Here is a 27,403-nt window from a genome sequence, read left to right as displayed (position 1 = left end):
ACTGGAGACTTGGCCCTCAACTTTGATTAAGTTAACTGAATAAAAACCGGACAAATTCCGACCCAAATGGAAAATTAAAAGGAGAAGAAACTTAAAAACTATTTATAAACTATTTATGAGAAAAATCCTAGGAATACTTTGATCATTTAAGGATGTCAGAAGCCCATATTGATCATCACCGTTTATTGCATACTTAGCAGCTATGGATAGTACATATTGCAAGCACAAATTGTAGCACTAGCACTTATCTAAAAAGAACCCAAAAGATATTACTAGCTATAGCAACTTCAAAAGCCTGGGTATATCAACATACAGTGCTACATAATGCATGCAAAATTCAGTTGTTTCAAAATTTCAAGGCACAGTACTAACAATCATGCCAAATCATCATGTACCCACAGAGAAATGATTGAAATTTATAAACATCTTGATAACTTTAAAAGAAGGAAAAGAATTTGAAGGGAAACAAAAATTGATATCCAGTTTTATGTAACACCAAAATAAAACAGCTCCTAATTTACAAGTGCCATTTGAAATCTTTAACAGTATCACCTGAAAAATAATAAACAGCAGATATTTCAGAGAAAGAGCAATAAAAAATTAGCTCCTTTGGAAAATCTTCAAACTGATCAATTACAATTTTGTGTAGATGAAGAACTAATCAGAAACTGCCTTTTTAGAATTCAATGAAATAGTCAAATTAGAATTAAATCTGTTTACAAACACAAGGCTTCAATTCCTGCTCAGTTGCCTGTGAGCTGCCAAGAAATATATTATAGGCCAGACCAGTTCATCTCTAAATATGCCAGCCACAGTTGCTGGTAAATGTCAGAATACCAAATAATTACAACACAACCTATCAGTTCATCATTGCTCAATTGATGTTGGCTGTGAAAGCCTTCCTTAATATAAACCACAATTGAACAAATTGTGGTTTCAGAATTAAAAAATGTGAGAGAGCTTTGCAAAGGATTCTCTATTTTGTTTTCTAATTTTCTATGGACAAAATTATCAGAGGTGTGCCGGCTGACGAAGCAACAAGTACAAACATAAATATTTCTAAATTTTAAAACTGATAATGACGAACGTGTCATCGATGTAACTTGTCCAAAATTTTGGTTGGATGGTGGGTAGAGCTATGGATTTAATTCATTGCATGACTGCTTCTGCTATGAGGCCTGATATGGGAGATTCCACCTTGTGTTTGTTTGTACATTTTCCTGTTGAATTTGAAGTATATGTTGAGGCATAGATCCAGGAGTTTCATGATTGTTTCTGTAGACATGGAGTGTTCTGTAGTGTCAGCTTTTTTGTGGGTATAATGTTTGGTGAGTAGATGGTATATAGTTTGTTTTGTTTAGCCAGATTGATGTCAATTGAGGTGAAGAGGGCGGTGACGTTGAAGGAGACCACAACCCAAATTCAGAGAATTTACCTTCAATCTTATCCTATACCCGAGCTACAGATATTCACTACTATTTCAAAAATTAAAATATGTCTAGATCCAGTTATGTAGCTTTTGGTGATGGTCCATAAAAAAAAGAGGGGAGAAGGGAATTAATCCTACAGAAAATGATGCCATGACATGATAGCAGTGTTCCAATATCTGTGGGGTTGTCATAAAGAAGAAGAGGGAGTCAAACTGAAGGCAGGACAAGAAGCAATGGATGGAAACTAATCAAGGAGAGAACCAATCTAGAATTAAGGAGAAATTTCCAGATAGTTAGAACAAATTAATCAATGGAATGACTTGCCTTCAGAAGTTGTGCTCCAACCCTGGAATTTTTAAGAAGAGATTGAACAATCATTTGTCTGAAATGGTACGAGGTTTCCTGCCTGAGCAGGGGGTTGGACTAACAGACTCCAAGGTCCCTTCCAATTCTATCATTCTGTTATTCTATTAAATCTTTCATTTAACACTTCCAAATATTAATATCACAATCAAATCAGGGTGTCTGTAGTACTCTATGACAATTCCTCTCTTCCTCCAATTTTCTGCACTTGTTTTCCCATCGGGTTTCTTGCCAGTGTGTGCTTCAATTCTCCTTCCTCTATGAATTACCCACATATTTTATCTTCTGAAATAAGTTTTCATTGTTGGTCTGTCAAACTTTCTTTCTGCCATTGCCAGAGTCTCTGGGGTCTTCTCTCTGCCTTCTTGCCTTCAAAGTCTCTTCTCATTATTGATGCTGCGTCAATGAAAAGCAAGTACCACTGCTGTCATGGTGGGAGAATTAATTACCACCAATATTGTAATCATAAATAATATTTACTGGTCACTGGACTACAATTGTTACTGTGCTGTGCAGTTAGGGTAGAATTTATAGAAAGGCCAATGTGAGAATTGGCCCAAAGCACACAGGGAGGGCACCAAGTTGAAAAATGCTGTTAAATAAGTTTTAGTATATAGATGCTGGCTGAGAAGTTGTCCTGAGGGTCTTTACAATTTACTGCTCATGTCCATCAGGGATTCTCAGAAATGGTAACTAAGCAACACACAGGATAACATTTTTGACAGCTTCTTATCTAGACTTCCTTAAATAAGTACAGTTCTGGAATATATTACTGCTTTTTTTCTCCCAGAATTCTGTAAGAGTCTCTGCTTGAAAACTATGAAACCTGAGTTCATACTCCTTGGTGCATTGTCAAATGAGGCTTGCTAGTTTGAGATAAAAATTTGTGACCTCACCACAATAAGTTCTTGCCTTCTGCTTATCAATCATGTTTCCAGGAAAGCTTGCTTGTTATACTGTCTCTCTCAGAACAGAATAACAGCACATTATGTGCAAGTCACAAACAAGAGGTTATCTTTCATTTGAAAATTCTGAAAAGTGGAAGGTTTGAAGCACAAATAACTTATGGTACTAAACTGTGCATGTAGAATATAGCTTTTGAAATAGACAGATGGCTTTGGAGAATCTTCTGAGGCTATTGTTTCAGTACCATAATCAGATATACTGTAGCTGTTATAAAAAGTATCATATTTGAAGCTTGGGTTGGATTGCATTACCATATTTGTTATGGGTTTATCCATATAGCGGCATTGTTCTGTGACTTCTTCCCAAATGGAAGTGGAAATCCAATATATCTTCAGAATACCAGGAAAGAAAACACAATAACAATTATAATAATGCTATTGAACTTGACAGTTTTAAACATATACTTTACATTTTCTGGATTAGATTATAATTAGATTTATAAATATGAGTGACATATAATTTTTTTCATTAAAAAAAACCCTTTAGAACTATAATTTAAACATGATAGCAAAATAGTGCCAAAGAATAAATCACAAGGTGAAGCTTTTATTTAATCTTATTGTTGTGAAAATTTTAATAGTATTTTTGTACTATCAAAATCTGCACATTCAGTATATTTGAAGTCCTCTAGGATTAACATGACTTCACTGATGATCAAAAGATTACTTTGTTAATTAAAAAAAGGAGCTTGGCAAGGAAAACTAGAAAGCAGAATAATATGAGCAGAATAAAATGGAATATCCACGCAATCAAAGGATAATGTATTTAAGGCATGTGATTTTAAGATGTAGCTGCAATGGACAATGGAAAAAAAGAATGGAGAAAATTTTAATTCTTTAAATCCTTTTTCAAGATAATGGACAAAAGTATTAAAAGTGGATATATTGCTATAGGCCATAGTCTTAAACAGTTTACAATTGTGTAGCTATAATCAGTGGAGAAAGCATTGAGAAGAATTAGCAGTAAAAGGAAACTGGGCCACTAAAGAGCACAGTGGGTGTACCCCATCAAAGTTGACAACAGCCGCAGCATAGAAAAACTCAAAGAAACAGTGCAAGATAGGAAGATGTGGGGAAACCTGGCCCATAGAAATGCCAAGAATTGGACATAACTGAATGGGTAACAATAACAACAACAAAATATGAGATTATTCTAGATTTTGGTTAATTGTGTCTAATATGACTTCTGCCATATTAGGGGTGTAGTAGTTGAGATCAGAGAAAGACCCACAGTCCTATCTCAATTATAGAAAATGAGAGATTTGGGACCAATAACTCTCTTTCAATCCAGTCTACTTTATAGAATTGTTGCAAGTGAACAACTGAGTTGCATTTAAACTGAATAAATAAATAATAAATGATACAATATCATCTTTAATAGCCTGAATCAATGAATTAGAAGAATAATTTAATTTCTAATTTGACATAGACAAAGATCATGCTTTAATGTTGTTATTTTTTGTAAATGTAAACATTACTTATATTAAGAATTTAATATAATTTAATTTAAATAATTAAAGCAATGCAAACAAATCAGATAAATATAACCAAATTTGCAGATTGCTTTGAAATTTTCTTCCTTTTTTCCTCTTTTCAAAAAAAAAAAAATCATACAAAACAAAGGGAGTTCTTGAAATATATCTCACCATTTTGTAAAGCCACCCCCCCCACACACATACATTCCAAGTATTTTGTAAAATGTTAGGCAGTGGATACTGAAAGATGCAGAATGGTGATGCCCAGGCCACTAAAATAATGATTCTATTGTTGTTGTTGTTAGTTGCAAAGTTATGTCCGACCCATCGCGACCCTATGGACAACATTCCTTCCTGTCCTCTACCATCTTCTGGAGTCCATTTAAGCTCACGCCTACTGCTTCAATGACTTCATCCAGCCACCTCATTCTCTGCCATCCCCTTCTTCTATTGCCCTCAATCTTTCTCAGCATTAGGCTCTTCTCCTTCCTTCTCATTAGGTGGCTAAAGTACTTGAATTTCAACTTCAGGATTTAGCCTTCTAAAGAGCAGTCAGAGGGTTGATCTCTCTAGGACTGACCGGTTTGATTGCCTTTCAGTCCAGGGGACTTGCAGGAGTCTTCTCCAGCACTATAGTTCAAAGGCCTCAATTCTTTTGCATTCAGCCTTTCTTATGGTCCAACTTTCACAGCCATACATTGCAACTGGGAAAACCATGGCCTTGACTATACATACTTTTGTTGGCAGGGTGATGTCTCTGCTTTTTAGTATGCTGTCTAGATTTGCCATAGCTTTACTCCCCAGGAGCAAGCATCTTTTAATTTCTTGGCTGCAGTCCCCATCTGTGATGATCTTGGAGCCCAGGAAGATAAAATCTGTCACTACCTATATTTTTTCCTTATCTAGGGTCAGATGCCATGCACTTGGTTTTCTTAATGTTGAGTTTCAAGCCAACTTTTGCACTTTCCTTCTTCACCTGCATCAAGAGGCTCTTTAGTTCTTCTTCACTTTCTGCCATTAAAGTGGTATCATCTGCATATCTTAGGTTGTTGATATTTCTCCCAGCAATCTTAATTCCAACTTTTGATTCATCTAGCCCTGCCTTTCTCATGATGTGCTCTGCATATAAGTTAAATAGGCAGGGCAATAGAATACAGCCTTGCCAGACTCCTTTCCCAATTTTGAACCAATCAGTGGTTCTGTGTCCAGTTCTCACTGTTGCTTCTTGACTCGCATATAGGTTTCTCAAGAGACAAGTAAGATGGTCTGATACTCCATCTCTTTAAGAACTTGCCACAATTTGTTATTAAGAGAGAACAAAGGGTCTAATGGTTGAGATCAACACTACACCAAAATGCTGGAAAAAAATCTCCTCTTTCAATTGCGAAATTTTGTGTAACTATCACAGTTTCTCTGTCCATGGATAGAATGAAGAATTTTAATGCTGTATGTAAATTGTACTCTAGTGCTCCACATCTTTCTTTGCATTCTATTTCTAATTTATTCAACTTCCTTTAACATGAAAGAAGAAAAAGATATCTATAACCAAAGTTGTAAGACGTAATTAATTTCCACCTTTATAAAATGAAAGGGTAGGCTATTTCCTATGAAGTAAAAAAATGTTCCATCAATACATTATCATATAATTACAATAAACATATATGTATTTTTCACATCAGCTATTTACATCCTTCTTTTTCTTACTGAATTTTGCAGGGGTATCTGAAAATGCTTTTTTCTCCTGATAAGAAAATGTCTTATCTTTCAGATCACATTGCCATGTTCGTTGATGAAACTACTTGAAAATCTCATTTGTTCTGAGGGATTTGGAAAATAGAACCCCTTTGAATATAAAGAATTCAAAAACACTCAGCTGCAATTATATAGCTGCAATTCTTTCAGTGGAATTGTTAAAATGCCAATGGCAGAATAGCAGCTTACCAGTTTTATTTGCACTTAAATGAAATAGGTGGCAATAAATGTGAATTGTGACAAAAATGGATTAAGGAATAAAATCTAACATAGTATTAGATCTTCAAAGAATGTCTCTTTTCATTTCACGTGCATAGTTCAATGTCTCATTCTTGCTAAGTGCTCAAAACACCAATGGTTTGCAGCCATACGTACTTGGAGTTCAAAGCTGCCAAAGTTTAGTATTTTTTTTGAAGGTTCTCTTCTGGAGTCAAGATACAAAGATCAATCATCCAGATTCTAGTACATTTTCAGTTTGGATTATGTTGAGAGGAGTAGGCTGCCAAAACATTTCTGACATTCTTTCAGTTCAAGTGCTATCTAGAACAAAACAGTCGTACAATACATTGAGAAGGAATCTATACTGAGAAAGAGAGATAAAGAAAACATTTTGCAAAGTAAGCAAGGACAGAAAGCAAATGAAATTTGATTTTGTTTAAATCAAATCTGAATGTGAATCATTGGATTAATGAAATACATCTACCCAAATCATTGTGCATTTAATAATTTGTCCATTAAAATTACAATTTGTTATTAGCTTGTAGAGATACCAGATGTGTTTTTGTTTCTGCCAGTGTGAGATCCAGACATTTCAATATATTGGGTCAAGGTTATAAACGAGAAACATTCGTGGATGTTTCATTGTTAGTAAAGGCACAAGTATCCTTTTTGGCTAAGAATATTTTTAGAACTTTGGGCTACTAACTTAAAATCTGAACCAAAAGACATTATCTGTCTAATATCCATTTGGGAGGTATTGTTGTATGCCACCCAAGCCAAGAGAGGCTTCTCTCCCTGGATTGTCATCAACTCTCCTGGGTTAGGAAGCATCCTAGAATTACTCACAATATCCTCCATACAGCAGTGGTCTACAATAAGGTTCAGAAGCTGTGATTTGGAGCAGCTGTGGGATAGGGCTGCAATTATTTTGTTGTTGGAAAAACAACCATTTACAATTTTATTTTTCAAAAGAACAATAAGTCGTCCCTTTCATTTCTTAACCAGTTTACGACACTATTATCTGCACTAGCTAAAAGAGGCTCCCTGTAGTCATAGCCTTTTGAAGTTCTGAATCATTTTTGAGACTTCTTTCTTGTTAAACAATTAGATTGGTTGTTGATGGCAAGCTAAAATAAGGAAGAATGGAGTATATTTTCTACTTAATTCTAATGGATAAACATAAAGCTAGAAAGCTGTGGTTGTATTTTATTATTTTTAAATAATCTGTATATATGTAGGTCTTTGGTTGTTCGGGTTTTCTCCCGCGTAAAATTGGGAGTGTCTTGGCGACGTTTCGACGACGTGTCAGTTTGCTTCATGTATGGATTGGAGGGGTTTAAAGTGGCTAATGATGCAGCTGTGGTCTGGCTTCTGGTTTGTGGTCGTGCCTCGTCATCAGTGTGGCTTTGGGTTTGTTTTTTGCGTGGATGTGTGGTGGTGACCTCCTGTGTGGTTTTTGTGAGTGTGGGTCTGGTATCCTTTTTTGTGTTAGGGAGTTGTTTGTCAATAAGGGCGGGTTTCCAAATGGCTGGTAGGCGGGAGGTATCATCTCACTTGTTCATGCTGTGTGGGCGTTTTTCTATCTCGATGGCTTCTCTGATTATTCTGTTATTAAAATGTTCACTTTTGGCAATGGTTCTGGTATTTTTAAAGTCAATTTCATGTCCTGTGGCTTTAAGGTGTTGGACCAGGGAAGATGTTGGTTCCTCTTTTTTGACTGAGTTCTTATGTTCTTCAATGCGTGCACTTATTCTTCTGTTGGTTTGTCCGATGTATGTGGTGGGACAAGTGGTGCATGGGATTTCGTATACTCCTTGATTTTCTAATTCAATTTTATCTTTGGGGTTTCTAAGGATGGTGGATATTTTTCTGTTTGTGCAGAATGCTGTTTTGATGTTGTGTTTATGGAGGATCTTACTGATTCTGTCTGTGGTGCCTTTTATGTATGGGAGGAGGGCTTTGCCGTTTTCTTGTTCTTTGTCTTGGATTTTAGTGGGGGTTTCTTTTTGGATTAGGTTTGTAATCTTATTTCTATGGAATCCATTGGATGTTAGTACATTGGTGAGAGTGTGTAGTTCGGGTTTTAGGTGTTGTTCGTCAGCTAAGCGTTTTGTTCTGGAGATGAGTGTCTTGGCTACAGAGTTGATCTGTGCTGGGTGGTGGTGTGAGAGAGCGTGCAGATAGCGGTTTGTGTGTGTTTTCTTCTGGTAGATGGTGTGTCCTAGGGAGCCATTGGATTTCTTGTAGACTAAGACATCCAGGAAGGGAAGTTGGTTGTTAGCTTCTGTTTCCATGGTGAACTGTATTTTGGGGTGTAGGCTGTTGAGGTGTGTGAGGAAGTTGTCCAGTTTTTCTTTCCCATGTGGCCAGATTATGAAGGTGTCGTCTACGTATCTGAGCCAGAGTTTGGGTTTGTGATCCGATTTTTCTAGAGCTTGGGTTTCAAAGTGTTCCATGTAGAGGTTGGCAATGACAGGTGAGAGGGGTGATCCCATGGGTGCTCCTTCTGTTTGTTTGTATTTTTGTCCATTATAGATGAAGTATGTGTTGGATAGGCAGTGGTTGGTCAGATCTAAGATGTGTTTGGGGGGGTTATATTTGTTTTGAATAGCTGTCAAGGCTTCTTTGATAGGCACTTGGGTGAAGAGGGATATGACATCGAAGCTCACTAGTAGGTCGCTGGGCTGTAAGTTTTGTTTCTTTATGATCTCTATAAACTGGAATGAGTTTTTTACGTGTGAGGTGATGGATTCTGCATAGGGCTGTAATTGTTTGGCGAGAAATTTGGCTAGGTTTTGTAGAGGTGAGCCTATGGAGCTGACTATAGGTCTGAGTGGGGTTCCTTCTTTGTGTATCTTGGGGAGACCATAGAGTTTGGGGCATCTGGATGATTTCTCTCTGGGAATGATTCTTTGCTGGATCTCTTCGCTAATGGGGGAGGCTTTTATTTTGGATCTGGTGGTTTTTTCCAGGTAGGTGGTGGGATCTGTATTTAGGGGTTTGTATGTGGAGTCTTGGAGTAGGTTGGTTAATTTGGTTTGGTAGTCAGATGTGTTCATAACCACCGTGGTGTTGCCCTTGTCTGCTGGTAGGATTATTATGCTGGTGTCTTCTTTCAGGTTACGTAGTGCTGTCTGTTCCTCTTTGGGTAAGTTGCTTTTGGGTGGCTTGCTGGTGCAGAGGATGTTGGTGATTTCGAGTCTGATTCTGTTAGCGTCGTCGGGGTTGATTTTGGTCAGGCTGGTTTCAACTCCACATATAATGGTTTCAGTGGGGATGTGTTTGGGAGCGACTGCAAAGTTGAATCCTTTGGAAAGGACATTGGTTTCGGCTTTGGTGAGGATCCTATCTGAGATGTTATGCACTGTTTGTTTCATGTGTGGCTGTGAGGGAGGAGGGCTTTGTTTCTGGCGTTCTTGTAGTCTTCGGAGTTTGTTGGTCTGTGTATCTGTCTTGAGGGTGGTCTGTGTTTCGGCTCTCCAGACGGCGAGTTGTTTGGATTTGTCCCAAAGTGCGGGGTGGATCTTGTTGCTGAGTTTGAGGTGGAGTGTGAGGAGATCTTTGTTAATTCGGTCTAGGAGGAATCTTTTTGTGTGAAGTTCATTTCTGATTAGGGCCAATTCTGTTCTTTTCAGGATCCGTTTGGTGGCTGCAGAGTTGGAGTGGAATTTCAGTTGGAAACATGTGGGGATTAGATTTTGATCTTGGCAGTTGCGTAGGAATGCGAGGTCGCATAAAATGGAAGCTCTTTGGACTTCAAGTTTTTCATAGGTCCTGGTCAGATGGTGGATTTCCTCCCTGTAGAGGTTTGATATTTGTTTTCTGAGGTTTTCGCGGGTATTTGTATGTAGGTCTTTGGTTGTTCGGGTTTTCTCCCGCGTAAAATTGGAAGTGTCTTGGCGACGTTTCGACGAAGTCCCATTCGTCATCCTCAGGCTGGTGTTTTCAGCTTCGTGCTTTGAGCAGCAATGTGTGGTCTTAGCTGTTTCTTCCTTTTAACTGCCAGTGGGGGTATGAACTGATTGGGTGGGAGCTTGGCTGTGTTCTGATTGGGTGGAGGTGTGTTCTGAATGGTTAGGGGCTTGGCTGTGCTCTGATTGGCTGGGGGAGTGTTCTGTTTGGTTGTGCTCAGGTTAGTCTGAGTTGCAGAGGGGTTTGAGATTTTGGGCTGCCTTGCTATTTTTTGGCTTCGCGTTCGTGGTCGTGCTTCCTCTTCATGGAGGGTGTCAGTTTGCTTCATATATGGATTGGAGGGGTTTAAAGTGGCTAATGATGCAGCTGTGGTCTGGCTTCTGGTTTGTGGTCATGCCTCGTCATCGGTATGGCTTTGGGTTTGTTTTTTGCATGGATGTGTGGTGGTGACCTCCTGTGTGGTTTTTGTGAGTGTGGGTCTGGTATCCTTTTTTGTGTTAGGGAGTTGTTTGTCAATAAGAGCGGGTTTCCAAATGGCTGGTAGGCGGGAGGTATCATCTCACTTGTTCATGCTGTGTGGGCGTTTTTCTATCTCGATGGCTTCCCTGATTATTCTGTTATTAAAATGTTCACTTTTGGCAATGGTTCTGGTATTTTTAAAGTCAATTTCATGTCCTGTGGCTTTAAGGTGTTGGACCAGGGAAGATGTTGGTTCCTCTTTTTTGACTGAGTTCTTATGTTCTTCAATGCGTGCACTTATTCTTCTGTTGGTTTGTCCGATGTATGTGGTGGGACAAGTGGTGCATGGGATTTCGTATACTCCTTGATTTTTTAATTCAATTTTATCTTTGGGGTTTCTAAGGATGGTGGATATTTTTCTGTTTGTGCAGAATGCTGTTTTGATGTTGTGTTTATGGAGGATCTTACTGATTCTGTCTGTGGTGCCTTTTATGTATGGGAGGAGGGCTTTGCCTTTTTCTTGTTCTTTGTCTTGGATTTTAGTGGGGGTTTCTTTTTGGATTAGGTTTGTAATCTTATTTCTATGGAATCCATTGGATGTTAGTACATTGGTGAGAGTGTGTAGTTCGGGTTTTAGGTGTTGTTCGTCAGCTAAGCGTTTTGTTCTGGAGATGAGTGTCTTGGCTACAGAGTTGATCTGTGCTGGGTGGTGGTGTGAGAGAGCGTGCAGATAGCGGTTTGTGTGTGTTTTCTTCTGGTAGATGGTGTGTCCTAGGGAGCCATTGGATTTCTTGTAGACTAAGACATCCAGGAAGGGAAGTTGGTTGTTAGCTTCTGTTTCCATGGTGAACTGTATTTTGGGGTGTAGGCTGTTGAGGTGTGTGAGGAAGTTGTCCAGTTTTTCTTTCCCATGTGGCCAGATTATGAAGGTGTCGTCTATGTATCTGAGCCAGAGTTTGGGTTTGTGATCCGATTTTTCTAGAGCTTGGGTTTCAAAGTGTTCCATGTAGAGGTTGGCAATGACAGGTGAGAGGGGTGATCCCATGGGTGCTCCTTCTGTTTGTTTGTATTTTTGTCCATTATAGATGAAGTATGTGTTGGATAGGCAGTGGTTGGTCAGATCTAAGATGTGTTTGGGGGGGTTATATTTGTTTTGAATAGCTGTCAAGGCTTCTTTGATAGGCACTTGGGTGAAGAGGGATATGACATCGAAGCTCACTAGTAGGTCGCTGGGCTGTAGGTTTTGTTTCTTTATAATCTCTATAAACTGGAATGAGTTTTTACGTGTGAGGTGATGGATTCTGCATAGGGCTATAATTGTTTGGCGAGAAATTTGGCTAGGTTTTGTAGAGGTGAGCCTATGGAGCTGACTATAGGTCTGAGTGGGGTTCCTTCTTTGTGTATCTTGGGGAGACCATAGAGTTTGGGGCATCTGGATGATTTCTCTCTGGGAATGATTCTTTGCTGGATCTCTTCGCTAATGGGGGAGGCTTTTATTTTGGATCTGGTGGTTTTTTCCAGGTAGGTGGTGGGATCTGTATTTAGGGGTTTGTATGTGGAGTCTTGGAGTAGGTTGGTTAATTTGGTTTGGTAGTCAGATGTGTTCATAACCACCGTGGCGTTGCCCTTGTCTGCTGGTAGGAACGTCGAAACGTCGCCAAGACACTCCCAATTTTATGCGGGAGAAAACCCGAACAACCAAAGACCTACATACAAATACCCACAAAAACCTCAGAAAACAAATATCAAACCTCTACGGGGAGGAATTCCACCATCTGACCAGGATCTATGAAAAACGTGAAGTCCAAAGAGCTTCCATTTTATGCGACCTCGCATTCCTACGCAACTGCCGAGATCAAAATCTAATCCCCACATGTTTCCAACTGAAATTCCACTCCAACTCTGCAGCCACCAAACGGATCCTGAAAAGAACAGAATTGGCCCTAATCAGAAATGAACTTCACACAAAACGATTCCTCCTAGACCGAATTAACAAAGATCTCCTCACATTCCACCTCAAACTCAGCAACAAGATCAACCCCGCACTTTGGGACAAATCCAAACAACTCGCCGTCTGGAGAGCCGAAACACAGACCACCCTCAAGACAGATACACACACCAACAAACTCCGAAGACTACAAGAACGCCAAACGAGTTGTTTGGATTTGTCCCAAAGTGCGGGGTGGATCTTGTTGCTGAGTTTGAGGTGGAGTGTGAGGAGATCTTTGTTAATTAGGTCTAGGCGGAATCAGAGCACAGCCAACCCCCCAGCCAATCAGAGCACAGCCACCCCCCCCAGCCAATCAGAGCACAGCCACGCCCCTAACCAATCAGAACACACCTCCACCCAATCAGAACACAGCCAAGCTCCCACCCAATCAGTTCATACCCCCACTGGCAGTTAAAAGGAAGAAACAGCTAAGACCACACATTGCTGCTCGAAGCACGAAGCTGAAAACACCAGCCGGAAGATGACGAATGGGACTTCGTCGAAACGTCGCCAAGACACTTCCAATTTTATGTGGGAGAAAACCCGAACAACCAAAGACCTACATACAAACACCCGCGAAAACCTCAGAAAACATATATATATATATATATATATTCTTTGAGCACTAGAAGAAGCTATGTAGATGGACAAATTTGAGTATCTAAAGATACAAATTATATAGATAATGTAAAAAAAGAGCAAGAGGTGCCAGTATGTGTAGAAAATTATCAAACCACTGAGACAATTTCACAAATATCTGACAATGTAAAGAATTTCCTTGCAACTTAGGAATACAAACCTGACACTAACTTTTATTACAATGATGATTTGAATAGAACCCTCTAAGCACAACTGAAATAAGAATTTCAAGCAAAGTCACAACTCTCAAGAGGATAAGTTTAACATTTTTTTTTCTTCATGGATACTAGCAAGGTTGAGAATTCTTTGAAAAAATAAGAGATCCAATAGACATTGGATTGCAGGCTAATTCTGCTGACTACCAACAGTTTGAGATTGACTCAGTCTTGTGAAAAAAAGCATCTTTGAGTTCCTACTGGAAGACAAATATGAAACTTCAATTCATGGCTAATCTACCATCTAAATGTTACCTGCTCATCTCCCAATACTCTTTCATTGTCAATCCACGAGATAAGGTTTTTATTTAAATAGCCGACCTAAACGTTACCAATTATGGATATCAGCCTTGTCTTGTGGCTTGTAGTCATGGGGCTCATGGTTCATTTTCTCCCTCTCTCTCACACACACAAAAACACATACAGATATACACACACTACAACTGTTTTGCTTGTGATGGAAGAAATTTCTCTGCCTCATTTATTTGAATTAATAAAGCAGCCAAGAAACCAAGAGATATTAGCCCTTAAAAGTTTAGCTGTTAAAAAATTCAAGCCTGGAGCTTTCCCATTTTTTTTAGTTGGAAAACCAGAGACCTAATCACATGGCAGATTACAGAAAGCCAATTTGGAGAATACTTTAGGTTAAATAGGTATAAATCATTTTTTTCCAATTTTTAGAAATATTAATGTTTAAAATAATTCCATAATTTTGTTGAAAACATCATTATTTTGCATATATATTGTCAGACAATAATTGTAAACTGGAAATAAGTTTCAGGCAGTAAACCTAGTTATGGCATTTCTTTCCTACCTGCATTACTGATCAACAACTAAATATTCCTCATTCAGCCAATTTGTTACCGTATTTACTTTAGAGTACTTTGGTACTGACTCTTGGAACTTTTTGCAAGGTAATTAATAAATGAAAGTATCCACTTAAAGAAGTTGTTGCATCAGCCACTTTAGGAACTGTTCTGTCCCAGGCCAGGTACGCATGTATGCACAAAGGAATTTAGTTGCAAGCTTTACTTTTGTTGTGCAATTTATAAACAGCAGCGCTAGCAGCTGGCAAGATGTGTATTTAATTGAACACACATTTGGAACTGACTCAACTCTCTTGGAAGATGGGTCAGCAATCCAAAGCAATAGGCAAAGCTTCATTGAGGCCCAATCCCAAACTCTCAGTACTGTAGCTACGTCATCAGTCAACCCAAATCTAAAAGAACAAACTTTTTTAGGCAAGAGTTCAAGATGCAAATAGGCAGAATATCAATAAGCAGCTCTGTTGTTCCCAGGCTCTTAAACAGTCCATGCAGGTGAAATCAGTCAGGGATGGGAATACACATTGTCATTGCAAAGAGAGACACTAAATGCTGTTGTTCTGCTCTACAATATATACGGCACATTCTAGGTCTCATTCTTCATCCTCTAAGAGCTGCTCCAGCTGTTCCTGATCTCTGTCAGGTGGATCAACCTTAGGTGATTCAGCACTTGACATATCCTCAAGCTGAGAAGCAACCAGGTCACCCAGAAGAGGCTCCTCTGTCAGACTCATCTAAATCATAGCTGGACAAGGAAAAAAAAAACCTATATTTTTCAATCTTACCACTTGAAGGGAAATAAAAACATTTTAGAAATAATATTCCAAGTTTTCACTCCAACATAATTTATTTTTTCTACAACAGACATGTCAGACTGCTGACCCATGGGTCGGATGCGCCATGGTGAAACCACACCCACCCATTGCTGACACTGGGGAAAAAGTCATGATATGTCATGTGACATGAGTTTCACATGCCTGGTCTACAAAGTAATCAGATTTCAGGAAACTGATAATTTCATAAGGACACAATTCTATAGGCATTAAAAGTGAAAGAGTAAGTGATCAAAGGCACTCTTAAGATTGATGCCCACAGTCGGGTTAGGGGAAATGTAGTACTGTATATTTAAATATGTCTTGATACCTATGTAAATTTCCCCTATTATCAAATTGCAAGTTTCGATTAAGGAATTTGAAATTAAGTTCAGGAGTCATCTGAGTTAAGTAGATGTCTGCAAAATTTCCTTTTTAGCGATCTGAACTTTTGACATAATAGATAATTTTCAGCTTCGTATGAGTCCCCAAATAAAAAATAAAATAGTCTACTTTTATTCAGACTCATCACAGCATTAAACACTCTCTTTACTATTAATTAAACTTTTGTTTTATCCCAGACTTATTTTACATAATTGTTGGTCACGGATGAGGGATACAGGCATTAGCAAATAAGGTGCTAATTAAAATAAATTTGAATAAACTTGCACTATCAATATGAACAGAAGAAGAGAATCAATTTATTAAAACTTGGAAAGAGCTGGACACTAGCTGTGCTGATCCAGGTTTTGTTTTGTGTATTTCCTTTTCTGTGACAATATTTGGTAGTTTTCAGTTTTCACCTTTAAACCTACATACTTACCAATAATAAAAATTAATATAATATTTCAGTCTTACAAGTTTAATCTTAACTCACTATTGATTTAAAAAAATCTTAACTATAAAATAATGACAATAGCAATAGCACTTAGGCTTATATACCACTTCACAGTGCTTTAAGCCCTCTCTAAGCAATTTACAGAGTCAGCATATTGCCCCCAACAATCCGGGTCCTCATTTTACCAAGCTTTTACTGATCTTAAGCCCATCAGTATTGAACTCCTGGTATTGGGCAGAATCAAAACAGCCATTATTAATACATAAAATTCTACCAAAATTTACATTCTCATTTCTCTTCCCCCCCCCCAGATATAATATACAAATAGGCATGCCACGCCAGTATTATTCTTTTCTTTCTAACATATACCTCCTATTCCTCCAATTCTTTTCATCTTTTATCCATAATCTTCAGGCTGTTGCTGATCATGCATTCCCTTCTGTTCCATTTGTGTTAAACTTTGATCAAAGTCTAGAACATTTCCAGTATGAAAACCAATAATCTTTTGAACGAGATGTAGTTCAGATTTCAGCCCTGGAAATTAAAAGTTACATCCCCTCATTTGACCTGGTGAAATACTGTGTTTGCTTGGTTTATATCTGGTAAAACAAATTTCCTCCCTTTTTCCCATGGATATTTCTTTCAAAAAAAGTTATATTTAAGTTTTCAGCTTTTAATCACAAATCAGAATGATCATAAGAAACTTATTCCTGTATTTTTTTCCTTTTGATAGACAACAAAGACTTTTTAAAACATGTACTTATAGGGAGTCCTTTTTATAAACTTTAATTTTCATTTTACTTTTTGTTTGCATTCCACAAGAATTATATCAAATTTATTATTCAGTAATTGTTTAATTATTTGTTCTGAATTGTATAGCTATATGTAATCCTAACTAGAGAGCATGTATCAGTATGTTAGAATATCTGGCATTTATTTATTTATTGAGGATGTTGTTTAGCTAGTCAGTCATCTCATGTTAATAGGTCAGTGGGAGGAGTTCTTCTCAGGACATACTGGCTACATGCCCAGTTTGGAATGCCTTTGTTTGTACAGCCTCATGTTTCCTAGCCACACAGCTTGGAGGTCCTGTCAACATATGATGCTTATGCAGAAGAAGAGGGGAAAATCCATCATCAATTTACCCGTGGAACGAACCATATTGCTAAATATACTGCTCAAAAAAATAAAGGGAACACAAACACATAGGATCCTATATGTTTGTGTTCCCCCCCCCTTTTTTTTTGAGAAGTATATATATATTGGACGTATCTCTACAAAACTGTAAGTCATTGTTTAGGATTCCCAGAATAAAGCAATGTTTTCTCTTTGTTCTTCTGAGTTATCTACCTGTCCTGGATTGGACTGAAAGCAACCTGTTCTGTCTGGGGCAGCATAGGATAGTAATGATATGTTAAATAAATGTGTCATGTCCAAGAGTATGCAGTGCTTGGTCTTATTTTTTTCTAGCATATTGAATAGCACACTCTAGTGGTCAAAGAAAATATTTGCAATGTATGATTAATCAGGAAAAACACCGAGGGACCGAAACACAGAGAGCAACTCCAATTACATTTGTTCATAGATCCAAACCAATAAGCAAAGAGCTAAGTAAAAGCAAAATAATGTTCCCATATATAGCTAAATATTATGTAAAAAAGAACACAGGTATCACAGATGCAGATTGTTTTAAAAGTAAATTTTAATCCTTTAAAGTAAGTTTTAATCCTTTAATAAGAACTGTTTAATCACATAAAAAATTAACAATCCAAAACATTGTCTTGTTCTTTAAACTAAGTCCAAATCCCAAATCAAAATTTTACTCCAAAATAATTCCAGAAATATTGAAAATCACCAAGAGAGATACAGCACGTATATGAGGGAAACCTGTTTTCAATTTACAGATTAATAGGTTAAATAAAGTATTTAAAAAGCAGGGAAGTAAGATCTCATGTCTGTATGTCCTGCTACACCAAACAACATTGAACTTGATGGAAACCCTGCTTCCCAGCTGGTCACTTATCAGGAAATTGCAAAATCCTCCATTTTACCACCCTTTCGCAAACACAGACTGTCTGTTGAACATGGGGGTTGATTGAATTTTCCTTACAATCAGAGAATTCTTCAGGCTCCAGGAAACCTGCACAGGCCCCAAAAAATAACGTGCATAGGACACCGGTTAAGGGAAGCTATTCCCTTCGCTCTTCAATTTGCCATTTCTTCACTGGAAGTTCTCCTTGGCTTTGATTCTTCATTACATCAGCAGCAAGTAGACAAGCTTGGCATCTCTCATCTCTTTTGTCAAAGGTTGAAGAACTAGATAGGACTGATGGCTCATGGGAAACAGAAGACAAGAGAAATGCTGCCTGGCTTCATTGAAAAAAACGAAACAAAAACAATGTTCACAACAAATGCTAAACCGGTTGGGATGCTGGTGCAACAGGTGTAATTGGGGATTATCTTGGACCAACTAGACATGTATTCATTCTAATTTCATACATGTTTGAATGGAAATATAAGAGGATACTTATTCATTCTCTATATAAATTTAGGTGATAAACTTGTCTACTCTTTGAGAGCTATACTTTATGTAACACACAATAAAACATTACGGTATTAAACATAACAAGTTAGAAAGCAAAAATGAAAATCATATCCCAATATATATGAAATGTCACTGTATTGGCTGCATATTTATTTATTTATGAACAAAATTACCTCTTATACTGGAAAATATTTAATCATTTTTACATACATTTAAATAAGACATGGCCTGATTTCTATGGTCTCTCATGCATAATATGTCTTGCAATTTTAAAGGAATATTTTAGCATATCTTATAACTTGTATAATATACAGGGCATAATATACAAGGCACTGTTAGCTAAATGTGTGCTAAAATGGTTTCTGTGTTTTGTCACTCTATGGCCTTATTCTTAAAACAGAAAGGCTTACTGGCTTTTAGAAAGCCATAGTATTTTGCAAATAATGCAAATATTCAGTAGAAATTGGCTGACTGAATTAAAATCTAACTTGAAAGAAAACAGCTGAAAGTATTTTCTTTATTATTCAAAATCTTATGAATATAATATAACTTTAAAATGATGTATTTAAAAAACTTTTGGAAAAGTGCAGGAGAAACACAATAATACAAAGTCATAATGAATTCTAATGCAGAGTTGTGTTCATTTCGTGGGCTGTAGCTTTTCTGCCTAAATAAAAGCTGCAATTGCTATAGTATGCCATTGATAGCCTAATCATGATCCTTGGCAAGAAAAAAATGCCTAAACTCATAAAACTTGTCCAGTCAATTAGACCAAGGAGGAGTCTCATTTAAAAATGAAGAATCTGTATAATTTATTATTGATTTAAAAGAGATGTGAACAAGCCTGGTTTTCAATTTTGTTGCATTCTGGCACTAAAGTACCTGCCAAGGACAGTTCAAGTAGACTACAGGAATTTAAATTATTCAATTTCAGTCTTCTTTTGTTCAGCTAGCTTCCTGTCAGTCTGAAAGTCTTCATTCAAGTAATGCAAAATGAAAGCGAATATTCACACTCCATTTCTTTTACTTTAGCAATAGAACTTAGATTTATATACCACTTCACAGTGCTTTACAGCCCTTTCTAGGTAGTTTACAGAGTCAGTATATTGTTCCCAACAATCTGGGTCCTCATTTTACCAACCTTGGAAAGATGGAAGGCTGAGCTGGTGAGACTCGAAATGCCGAGCTGCTGGCAGTTGGCAATCAGCAGAAGTAGCCTGCAGTACTGCACCCTTAGTGACTTTAGCCCTTCTTTCCCCAGAGTTCTAGATTGTGCATCTTGATACTTATTATTTGGATAAAGAATAAAGGAAAGGGAGCAGTTACCTTTACTGATGTAACACTAGGGAAGGGCAACTGCTGACATGTCCAACACTGTCAGACTTCAATTCCCAACATCCTTCATCATTAGCCAAGCCAATTAAATCTGATGGGAATTCAATTAAATTTGGAGATGTTGCCTTTTTCTGACAAAGCATTACCAGCAAATAAAATTTGTTCATGTGTAAAACACTTCTCTGTTTAATTGTATTCCCCCTATTGAAACACCTTGATTATGTGTTTTACTATAAATAATTTGATTGCATCATGAGGATGCATGATCTCTTAAGACAGAATGGATTAGTCAGGTGTCAACAGTGCCATCTTGATTTTGTTTATACTTTTATACTCTTGTCAGGAAAGATATTTAACAAAGTGTAATCCTAACACTAATTTATGAAATCTTAGCAGAAAATATAATTCCACCCCTCAAAAATTGGTTGAACTACACTGTGATCAGATGGATATATAATTGTACCCAATGACTATGAATCAGTGGCTTTGGATGATTGAATGAAATGTTATTCAGGGCACTGTGATATTTAACATTTATAAGTGACTTGGATGATGGAGTAGGACATATCAAAATTGTAATGTCAGAAAAATGATACAAATATCTTGGAGGACAGTACCAAGATTTAGGATATTTGATATACTGGAACAATGAGCAAAAATCAGCAAGATAAATTTCAGCAGAATTAAATGTAGAGATTTTTACTTGGACATGAAAAAAGCAAAGGCATGATGTAGAATAGGGCGGGGCTATATTGGGTAACAGCTCATATCAAAAGGATCTGGGTTCTTGTTGAATCACAAGCTGAACAGTGTGATGAAGCCTGAAAAAAAGTAAATGGAATCTTAGGCTGCACGAACAGAAGTAAATATCAAGATCCATAGAAGACATTTTTCTGCTCTATTCTGGATTGGGCAGATCACATTAAGTATTGGGGATTGAATTTTTAAGAATTATACCGACCAACTGAAGTGTGTCTAGAGAAAAACAACCATGATGATGTGCACTTGGAAGTAAACACTTAGGAGAATTGCTAGAGGTATTGGAGATGACTAGCCTGGAGAAAGAAAACTAGAGAAGAGAAAACTATGGAAATATAGTACTTCCATAGTTTCATGTAGAATATGAGGCGAAAAGTTTTAATTTTTTTCCAGAGACAGATCATGAAGCAGTGGTTATAAATTATAAAGAAATAGATTTTGGTTGAACATCAAGAAAAAATACTAATAGCAAGAGTGGTTCAATAATGTAACAGAATTCCTCAGTAGGTGATAGACATATATATAGAAATCTATTTTTATCTCCATCTTATTTCTATCTCTAGTATTCATATTCACATATACAAATATACTATACTAGAGATGAATGTCTATATGATGAGATGCTATAATAAGATTCCTGCATTGAGGTTATCTCTAAGATGTCTTCCAATATTCATACTGTATTGTGCCAGAACATTAGAATAAAAATGAATGAATTCTACTGTGATTTTCCCTTCTTCTCCTAATTCAAATAGAGTAACATTGGCAATTAACTATGTATGATTAGAACTTTAAAGGCCAAAACCAACAACAGGAGGCAACTTCAGAATAAAACTGTTAACATATGAATAATGTTGTAATGTATTCTGAATTTGCAACATCCATCACAACATCCCAGCTATACTCCAATTGACTCCAAGGGCAACTATAGATAAAAGCATTTTTTAAAAAGCATTTGAGGTGTCAAGCATATAAATGAGGTAAATATTAATACAAGGATTAAACATAACTAGAATATTAAACAGAGCTTGAAATAAATATTTCTAACTAGTTCCATCATCAGGCCCTCCTGATACAAGTCGAGATTCTCAAATATCCTAACTTATAAACATGTTCATGGAAGCAAAAATTATATATTCCTTCCCAAAGGCCTCAGTAATACATGCCAAGTTGGCAATCCTGTCCAGAATAAATGTCTGGATTATAGATATTATTAATTTCTTTATTATCTAATTTGTGATTTAGCATTAGCAGTTTAAGAATCAGGAGCTGGACAATCATGGAATCTGGAATCAGTAAATAAAATAATATGTTTTATGTATTTCCTTCCACTTGTTTGTTCTAGTTCCATCATCATATTTTCCTTTTGCATTTCTATTGAGTTTCTTAGGATTTGGGGAAACCTAGGCTGCACTAGCATCAACAACAAAAAGATTAAGACATTGAGATAAAGAATGGTAAGACCTACATGTAATCTCATAAGATTTATCTGTTGATAAATTGGAAAAAATGTGCTGAATTTCAATCAGGACATAAGCCCTCTACTTTTTTTTGTTTACTTTAAAAAAAGTAATGCAATTCTTTGAGAATAGTCAATAGGAAAATAATAAAAACCACTAAGAATCTCCTTTCTTAACTCACTGGATGAGCTAATAGGCAACTTTGTCAGATCTTTATAGAAGTTTCACCTGAGAGAGAACAGATCATGACCTTGACAAATATTATGGTACTTGGAGACCAATCTAGACCACAAAGCTCAAAAGTATGTCTGGTGGTGCCACTTGCCATCATTTTTAGAAAGACAACACATTACAGAGTAATATCAAATGTTATCAATTTAAAAAGTAAATAAACAGATGAAATGTATTTTAGAGATGCTTAAAGAATTCAACTTTTGCCACTGTAGAATGAAATCATATTATTTTTTGTTTCCTGGTTTAATATAATATCTCCCATGTGTTTGCCTGGTTGACACGATATCATAGCATTGGCACGCTTTGCAATCCTTCAATTAAACAGTTCCAATTTTGGTGAACCCAGTAGATGTATCTTCTTTGTTAGGTGCTTACCCTCTAGAATGAGGTTCCCTTTAAGATTTGGATGGACATCTACTTTATTATCTTTCTGCAGATTTGTTTTTGAATTGTATTCTGTTTCATTCTTTAGCTGTATTATGAGCTGCCCAGAGTTGTTTGGAGTTGGTAACACCTAAATCAAACTAAATTCAAATGGCTGTTTCACAAGTTAAAAAAAACCCTGCAAAACCATACAATAACATTTATTTATTATATGAGGATACCATCAAACTCCCAACAATTCTGGCTGTTTCAAAGTAACAAAATCTACAAAACCATACAATATACAGAACAATAAAAGAAGGTGAGATAATAACTGACCAGGAACAAAAAAAATAGACTTACACAATCAGAATTTTGTCTCTCAATTTTGTCTATGTTGTTTGTAGAAAAGTGTTCTTTATAGCCATATATCTGTGTACTCTTAGTAAGAAAAAAAGAAGCAATATTTTTTGTTATTCATAGACTTAATTTTGTATAGCTTTTCAATATTTCCTATGAAGATTAAAATTTTAGAAAACATACCACCCACTCAGAAATGGCTTTTATGCCATTAAGTGTAACTCTGTTAATACAGGTGTAAGGTTATTATAGCAATATAATGTATGCTATTACTTAGACAGCTGACCAAGGTAGGTTAGCAGCCTGTAAGACCAATGAAGGACAGAAAACTTTAGATGCTTGGAGGATGCGGATCTTGGTATATATCCAGTGATTCTTCCATTAATACTAGTCTGGCACTGGTTCTACATCATGGATGTTATTCTGCCAAGGAACAAAAATGCTGCCATTCAGTCATACCATGAGTTCTGTTGGCTTTGTTCTGTATTTAGTACTACTCATTATTTTACTGAGATTTGAATTTTAGCTTGGTTTAATAGTTTTAATTATGTTCTTAGGTGTAAACTGTCCTTTGAGAAGAGTTATTGAAAAGCTCTATAAAATTATGTCTATGAAAAACAAAAGAGCATTGTTTATCTTTTCCTGTTCAACACAGCCTGTGTGTAACAGCTGCATGGCATGAATAAACTTACAGATACACAATCATGTGAAGCAAATGTAAAATGGCTGCTGTTGTAATATAAGGACTTGCTACATTGTTTATGGTATTTCTTCTGAATGGGGTTAATTGACTAAAGGTATATTTGTGGTAGGCATATCAATATATAAGGATAAATCTCTTTCAAAATGTAAAAGGGCACGAACAGAAGTTGTTCACCTAGTTTAGGAATAGCATTATCCACCATTCCTCCTGTCAGGCTGCAAATACGACATAACCAGCAAGTTCAACATCAAGCATAGGGATGACCAAATGTTTTAGGACATTGGTCCTTGAATAATATGCTATGGATCACATTATAAAATGTAAACAGTACTAATTAGACAATAAGTACATTTGATTTTATTTCAATTACATTAAAGGCCATTAGTATAATTGTACTTCATGTATTTAGTAATTCTCCATTCTGTCATATTAATTGCAATCTTGTGGTAACTTCTGGAGTGCACATGGATAATGAAGCTCTTAAGTTGTATCTTCCTCTTTAACCAGAATAAATTGAAGTTCAGAGAGAAGACTTCATAGCCAGCAAATTTCAAGAAAACCCAGGAAATTTTACTGGTTGTTTGTGTTTATATACTTCAATGGTACTCCTCACTTACTCCTTGTATTAAAGAGAGTTGTCTTCAGTGTATCTGTGAACTATTTTACTAGAGAATTTAAATTCTTTTCTTTGTTATATTTCAGAATTTAGTCTTAGAAACTGTTTATTGGTATACACAAGAAAAGCTGAGTTGGCAAAGTAGATTGCATAGTTCTTTTTTTTAAAAAAAATCTTTTCTTTATGTCATCTAATTAAATGTCTAATAAGACAAAATACAATTTAACATAACTTTTACTAACAATGTGGGTGATCTTTAATTTGCTAAAGCACAATGGATCTGATTCCTGTAGCACAAATTCCTAAAGTCTGACAGTTACGATTCTAAGTATGCAATGCAATATTCATAGGTGTATGATTAACGAGGATTCATTTACTGGGCAACCACGATATCATCAATTTGAAATTACCTTTGATGTAATAATGTGTCCAGCTCATAATGCTCAATTTGAATTATTAATTAAACACAATCTCACCAAGAAGTTATTTTATGGCTTGGAATGTTAAATAAGCTTCTGAACACACTAAATCAGAATTCTGCACATATATTCACAATATCAGTTACTTTGGTGCTGCAAAGATTCTTTAATGGTAGGCCTCTATTTTGGTGATTGGTTCTTATTGGTTCTTCTGAATTATATGACTATCTCTTAAGCATTTGTGTATGGATAGATATATGCAAATGTATATGTCATAATATTTTTTATTTAAATAAACTACATAATTTTTTTTAGTAAAATTTTTCATAATTCTTCTATTTGATTCTTGTAGGAAAAGAAGAGATAGAGGCTGGGGTGGAGTCAAAAGAGCAATCAATATGGACTCATTATATTGCCACATATGATCCAAATTCTTCCTTTGAATCCTGTTGACTCTTATCTAGTACCAATTTAGTGCTGACTGCTAGTTAACGAGATTTTTATATATAGACATGAGCAATAAATCTTAACTGGAACTTAATGTGTAGTCTTGATTCCTCCCAATTAACAGATCTTCCCTATTAGCAGGTGTTGGAATACAGCAACTCTTTTCCAAGTAGTTTTCCATCATAACTGGAGCTTTAAGAATAAATGGCACTGGGCATTTTAATCACCATTATTATAGACAAATCAACAATAAAGATGCATATGGTATTACTACAACAATGCAGCAAGGTAAAAGCAATAAGACCATTCTTGCAGACTGTCAATGCTGAAAAAAAGGAAAAACCATCTTGAAAAGGCATGCAAGATTTTTTTTTAAGTGAACTGACAGCATTTACCTGTCCTAAATGGACATAGGACCTGTTGTGTCCTGAGCCTGCAAAAGCAGGCTCGGGACATTGCTATGATCCCGGGGTTTCTGCAAGCTGCCTGGGACCAGACTGAGAGGTGCCAGCCTTGCACACATGCGCGAGGTGCGAAAGCACACCATTAATGCTGCTGTTTTGCCCGGGGTTCCAGTCACTAAAAAGGAGACCTGTGAGCCTCACTGTTGTTGTTGGAGTGAACTAAAGGAGACATAAAGAGTTATTGATTCCACCACGTGTGATCTTCATTCGCCATAAAACAAAAGACTTAACACTGGCGACGAAGGTGGGATTCTTACCAGCTTTAAAAAAGAACAGCTGTAAGACTTACCCGAGGAGTCCTGAAGAAAGGAAGACGGCATTAAACTCAGCATTCTAGTCTGCCAGTACAGCATCACTGGAGGTAAGCTTGGCTGATAGACCCCTTCCCAAAAGAAGCAAGGATGGTGAAGATAGGTCGCTTATCTGAGTTTCATGTTTCACACCCAGAGAGATGGGAGTCCTATGTTGCCAGGGTAGAAAACTACTTCAGGGTAAACCAGGTCAGAGAAGATGGATTGAAGGCTGCAAACCTGTTGTGTGTCTGTGATCAGGACACGTTTGAAATTGCGGAAAATCTGGCAGCCCCTGCTCCTCTGGAGTCTGTAACGTATACAGACTTGAAGAAGCTATTGAAAGAACATTTCCAACCCAAGTTGTCTGTTATCACGTGGAGACATACTTTTGAACAAAGGGACCAGAGGGCAGGTGAATCAGCTAAGAAGTTTATTGCGGCCTTGAGGCAAGCAGCCAGACCATGCGAGTTCAAAGATCTGGAAGAAAGACTGAGAGACTGTTTTGTATGTGGTTTAAGGAACAGGGACTTACAACAGAGGATCTTTGTAAAGGAAGATATCTCATTCCAAGATGCTCTTATATTGGTGACGGCTGAGGAAGCAGCAGGCGGGGCAGTCAGGAATTTGAGGCCCATCAAAAGCAATCTGGAGGCAGGCACCATTCACTATGAGGGCATCTAAGAAGGATCAGAAGAAGATCCTAAAGAAGAGGTGGATCAGCTTTACCAGGCAGCAGAGAGAAGGCAGAAGGAGGGCAAAGAAAAGGCCTCAGCAGCGCCTAAATGCTTTGAGTTCAGAGGATGCCATAAGACAGCTGACTGCAGGTTTTGTTCCGCCATCTGCAGAGCGTGTGGCAGGCAAGGCCACATAGTATCCATATGTTTGGGTCGCCGGAAAGTACAACCCCAAGAAGAATTGCGTCTGAAAGGTACCAGGGCTCCTAGCCAAAATAGGGTGGGTTTCTGCACTTCGCACAGGAGTATTTGCAGAACAGGCACACACAAACCACTAAAGAAAAAAATTGTCACTTAAGGTTAGGTTGCAAGGGTTCCTTTATCTATGGAATTAGACACTGGGTCTGCCCTTTCCATTATTTCTCTTAATACATTTAGAAAGATTTTCAACAGCAGTGGCTTTCAAGCCAAACTGAGGCCATCCAACATAATATTAACAGATTTTCAAAATTCCAAGGTGTGCGTTAAGGGGGAGGCCACCCTTATGGTGCAACATAAGAAGTTTGAAGGTCCATTAGATGTGTTGGTTGTTGGGGGTGAACGTATGAGTCTTATAAGACTTGATTGGTTTGAGGCCTTGGGAATCCAGGTTATGGGGCTGCACCATTTGCAAACGTTGGACCTGGCAGAAGTCTGTAAGGAGTTTGCAGATGTGTTTAGTCCACAGCTTGGGTCCTACAAGAGGCCTCCAATTTCATTAAGATTAGACCCAACCATCACACCCATCAGAATCAAGGCTAGGAGGGTACCTTTTGCCCTCAAGGGCAAGATTGATGCT

This window comes from Crotalus tigris, unplaced genomic scaffold, assembly GCF_016545835.1.
Source record: "Crotalus tigris isolate CLP2741 ecotype Arizona unplaced genomic scaffold, ASM1654583v1 scf7180000017659.2616968, whole genome shotgun sequence".
NCBI classification, from domain to species: domain Eukaryota; kingdom Metazoa; phylum Chordata; class Lepidosauria; order Squamata; family Viperidae; genus Crotalus; species Crotalus tigris.
Note: the sequence above shows the minus strand (reverse complement) of the source record.